Raw genomic sequence first — 5,438 nt, 5'->3', positions numbered from 1 at the left:
CAGACCAGTAACGGCAGCATCGCTGTCTGTGTGAAACACAACCCTTGGGAGGTGCACTTGGGGCCTTCCACCTCCCCAGGGCCTGGGCTCCAGGTATTCCCTCTGTTCTGCCACTGTTCCGTGAGCAAAGGCTGAGTGAGGAGGGCTTTGAGCCCTTGTGTGCTGGCAGATGGTGGTGGGGGGAGTGCAGGAGGCAGTTGGCACACTTGGCTCTGTGGTGGCCTGAAGCCCTTCTCCCCCATCCACGGAGTGACGTGTCTCCGAGGCATTTGGATATCAGTGACAGTGAGCTCTGATTCTCTCCTTTTAGTGACCTAACAGCAAATGAGGAGATTGTTCAGTGACTCAGAAGGATTTCATAGCCCAGTGCTCACAGTAAAGCCTTCTAAGAGAGTGGGAGGAGGCAGCCTAAGGCAGAGCTGTGTCAGGGTCACCGAGGTGACCACGTCCAGTGTTCACAGAACCACAGAGTGCTTGGGCTTGGAGGGGACTTTACAGCTCCCCTCATTCCAACCCTCTGCCACGTGCAGGGACACCTTCCCCTTGAGACATACATGTTTTCTGCCCAGGGGAAATTAGTCCTATTTTTCATGGTTTAGGGTATCATTTTCTTGAGGTGAAACAGAGACATGCCTGGATATGTATTTTTGGTGGAATTGGTGTCTCACTTTGGTTTAGGAGAGAGCTAAACCCATGGCTCATGCCCTTTTGTCCCTGTGCTTACAGTGTTGGTTGAGTGCCACAGACCGTGCACTTCAAACACAGCACATCTGTGGATATCAAGTTCAGTAACCTGGAGCTTTGCAGAGCATTCCTGTGCTCTTTGAAATGAATCCCCAGGCTCTGAGGACCATTTCTGTAGCACTGATTGTCCTCCTATTACATGTACATGCTCTGAAACAGCCCCTGCCTCTGGTCCTGGAGCTGCACAGCAAGCTGTGCTCAGCTGGAGCTGGTGAACTGCAGCTGGAGGGCTGTGGAACTGGCCGAGTGTTGGTACGAGACAGGGGTGGAAGCGCTGGCCAGAGCAAGACTCTAACTCTTACAACTGTGCAATGGCCAGACTTTTCCCCCAGGAGAATCTGCAAAAAATGTTTGTGCTGCCTTTGAAATGTTTCTGTGCAGTCCCAAAGCACAGAGTGACCTCCTAAAAACGGAACGGGAATATGGCAACACCCCCCTGCAAAGGGCCATTCCCCAGGCATGTGCTCATCCCAGCAGTGTGCCTGAACACTCACAAAGAACAAAGGAAGGGAGCCACATGTCTGGTTGAATCACAGGGCAGTTTAGGAGCCTTGAATGAAGGTTTGCAGATGCTGGCTTTGCAATTTATGGTTTGCACATTCCTGTTCCTACACTTTATAAGGACTAAAGGACAATACGAAGCCTGTCAGCATATCCTGGTTGCCCTAATATCCTTACTTTTAAGAGTTCTATTTTGAGTAAGTGTTTAAATAGCTGAGGAGCTGAATTTCATGCCTTCTTGCTGAATCAGCAAAGCCTTCAAATCTCCTGTTGCTGTTCTCCTCAGTTACTTATAGCTCGGGTTGTCTCCTCCCCAACACTTCACTCTTGGATCCTGTAAATCCAGCTCAGAGTCAGGCAAGACAAAGAAGTCATGATGGCATGAGGAGGAAAGGAGTGGAGAGTGTAGGGCAGGGTCTGCCTCTGTCTTTGTAACTATTTCTGGCATCAGGATCAGCAGTTCAAGCCTAAGTCTTTCCTTTTGCTTTTCCGTGCCACCTCCCTCTTCCTGCCTTATGGTGGAAACAGAGCCATTCCACAGACAGGGAATACCAAAATCCAGGTCCTGCTATACTTCTGGGGTGGAAATCAGTCTTCCAGCAAAGGATCTGAAGCCCAAAGAATGGAGGCAAGTCTGGCAGTGAGGCTCCAAGCCCAGAGGGATGTAGGGTGGCACAGGAGCTCTGCCCCGGAGATCAAAAGTCAGCCCTTCAGCTGGGCTGGGTTTGCAACCTGTTCACTGCATTTTGCATATTCTCACCTGGTGCTTCTGACAAGGCACAGGGCAGCTCATCTGTGACTGCAGGAGTTTGGTTTGTGTCTCTCTGAGCTCTTGGTACCTGGGAATCAAGGTTCAGTTCCAGATTTTTGTTTGCTCAGCTCCTCATGGTGCTGTTCCCTATCCCAGTGTTTAACATACTTGCAGTGTGATCCAGCAATAGGCAAATATTTTACCTTAAAACACTAAACTACCAATTTAAAAATAGAAACCCACCAGTGTCTGGGGTTTAGTCACTGCAATTTTCCATCTGTTGTCAGTTGTAATTGCAGGGCACACGAGGCTGGATTGGAAGGGGCAAAAAAGCTGCTCGTTGTGTGTCTTCTGTAGCAGAACTGAAAAGCTAGGGTGCCTTTCTGTATGACCTTTGGGATCACACGGCCCGGGGGCAGTGCCAGGAGGCCTCCCGGCTGGCACAGAGCATTCCAGGGAGCTCTGTGTGACGGAGCTTCATCTTCCAGGAGCTGTGCACACAACTAGTGGTGCCCCCAGCCACTCACATACCCTGACAGATGAATCTCTTTCTTAATGAGCTGCTTTGAAATGCAAATGCATTTACATTTAAACTAGAGCCCAAATGTCCCCCCAGCAAAGCCCGGGTAAGCTCATTGGCGATTAAAAAACTTTGTGTTTAAGGATGAGGTGGCTTGTTCCTAACTGTAGGTGTCTGCAGGCAGGGTGTTTGTGTGAGGAGGGTAATTAGCTCTTCAAATGGTGCCCCGGGAATTGTAGGGCCCCCCTGCGTCCCTGGGGATAGCCATGTTTGTTCTGCTGTTGCAGCCAAGGCGCTGGGATCAGTCCTGCTGCGTTTCTCTCAGCACAGGCAGTAGTGAAAGGGTTTCTCTGTGCACAGTCCCTGACCAGCTCTGCTGCCTTGCCGGGGGGAACCAAACCAGCTGCTTTTACAGCTCTGATCTGCTGATGGACACAGGACAGGCAGGCCTTGGGGGAAATGATTGAGGGACCATTTTCCACTCTTCCCCTCACAGTTTAGCATGTGTGAGAGTCTGCTGACACCCCACAGAATGCGGGTACGTCACAGCCCGCCACTTCCCCACAGCCTCTTTAGGTTCCCACCGCTGTTTGCTCTGTTTACAGCTCATCTTAAAAACCCCACGCCAAGCAATCAATCAGTCAATCAAACAAAAACCCCAAAACCTAGTTATGAATTATTTTCTCAGGCAAATGATTTTTCATCATAATGTCTTGTGCTTTTCTATATCTTCAGTGATAACATCAGGTGCATTAGTTGTGCTAAATACTCTGCTGAAGTCCTGAAACTTTTGTCTTTGCTGAATGGTTTTACTCAGGACATTTGCTCCTCGAGTGATTCCAATGTCCTTTGACTGGTGTGTTTCCAGAATACACTGAACAAGGAAATTAAAACTGGTTTTTGGGTTACACGAGAGAGTAAATTGTTCACTGACACACAGAGTAGGAGTTACATTTTACCCATCGTGTTGTTCATCATCTGAAAAAGTACTGAGATGTTTGGGCTCACAGTTCTCTTCCTGGGACCTCTGAGGTGACTTTGAACTGGAACTTGGCCCAGAGACATCCTGAGATCCCTTCCAACCTGAAGGATCTGGCTTCAAATGGAAGGATCTCTGGAGGTCATCTGGTCAAAGCAAGTTGAACTTGGGTCAGGCTTAGCTGAGTTCTTAATATCTCCAGGCATGGAGGCTCCACAGTGTCTCTGGGTGACTTGTGCCACTGTTTGACTGTTCTCAAGTGTGCAAGACTCTGCAGGTATTTGGGATTTGACACTTCCTCCATGTCTGTAAATAAAGGTTTTGGTAGTAGAGGCCTAACTCTATTCAGTAACTAACTCAGTAACTCTGAAGAACTGAAATAAGATAAATTGCGCATTGTTCATATTGTCTTTGCTAATCTGATGACTTGCTCAGATTCACTATCACAGTCCACCTGTCTTGTTTGCTCTCTGCTCCTTTCCTGCTGTCCCCAGGGTTATAGGAGGCGGGAACAGCCCGGATTCCTGGTGGATGTGCAGCTTGGGGCAGCCGGGAGGGAGCGGAGTGTGAGCAAGCCAAGGTTCTCCTGGAGCAGCTGCAGCTGTGCTGGAGCTGAGACACGTTTACTGGGAATGGGGGAGCTCACACTGCCCCAAACAGAGCTGCACCAGTCCAGGGCACAGGGGCTGAGTGCCAAGGGTGTCTGGCTGTGCTTCCAAGGAGTTCAGCCCTTGGCAGCGGTGTGAACATCTGCAGTACTGCATTTCCCACTCCACACTGCACTGGATGGTTCTTTGCTCTCACACAGTGACACACAATTTAACAAATCCTGGTGTGGGCTCTGGGGAAAACCAGGCCGGCACAAATCAGAGATGGAGAAGCATTTCCATAATCTCCAGGAATCCTTCCCTTTGAAGTAAAAATACTCCAAATGGCAGTAAATGTCCTTACAGCATTTTGGCACCAACAGCCAGCCTGGGGCATCTTGAAATTCATTTCTGAGCAGGAATAGATAGGAGTGGGGAATCTGGAGCAGTGGATTATAGTTCCACAGGGACAACAGATAAGGAAGTAAAACAATGACTTTGTGTGAGAGCCTATGAGGAATTTTTCTATAAATAGGGCCTTGTTTCACTCAGTCATCTCTGAGAAAGTATTGAATCCAGCAGGGCTGGCATATGAAATCCTGACCGGGGAGAACTGGAAATGATGATGAGAAATGTAGATGCTCCCAGGGCTGGAGCCCCTCTGCTCTGGAGCCAGGCTGGGAGAGCTGGGGGGGTTCACTTGGAGAAGAGAAGGATCCAGGGAGACCTGAGAGCCCCTTGCAGGGCCTAAAGGGGCTCCAGGAGAGCTGGAGAGGGACTGGGGACAAGGCATGGAGGGACAGGACACAGGGAATGGCTTCCCACTGCCAGAGGGCAGGGAGAGATGGGAGATTGGGAAGGAATTGCTGGCTGGGAGAGTGGGGAGGCCCTGGCACAGGGTGCCCAGAAGCTGGAAGGGAAGAGCAGGTTCTCAGAAAATGTGGGAATCCCTCTCTAGACTTTTGCCTTCTAAAGATAAATATACAAATCTATGTAAATTGGTTGTTGAGGCTGAATGGAAATTCAGGGGTTTTTTTAGGTAAGGAGCTGGAGACAGTGAGTTTTCCTCTTTCTACGGATCATAATTAGTCCGCTTGTATGTATTCCCAGCTCGCCAGTCACCCCCAAATCCTGCCTGCAGAAACCCTTCAACCTGGGCTGTTTACCAACCAGATCTGAAAATCCCTTCCCTTTTAATTATCCTGAGTAATTTAACCAAAGGCAACAGGTTTCTGCCCACTGCAGCCTGAGAGGTTTCTTTGATGCTCCGTGCTGGATGGATTTCCAAGTGAAGAAACAGATGGAGAAAGACCAGTTAAATAAAAGGCCTCCTTCTTTCTGGCCAATTAATATCAA

Source organism: Empidonax traillii, unplaced genomic scaffold, assembly GCF_003031625.1.
Source record: "Empidonax traillii isolate 1590-97213 ecotype Southwest subspecies unplaced genomic scaffold, ASM303162v1 scaffold691:size399616, whole genome shotgun sequence".
In the NCBI taxonomy this organism is placed as follows: Eukaryota; Metazoa; Chordata; class Aves; order Passeriformes; family Tyrannidae; genus Empidonax; species Empidonax traillii.
Note: the sequence above shows the minus strand (reverse complement) of the source record.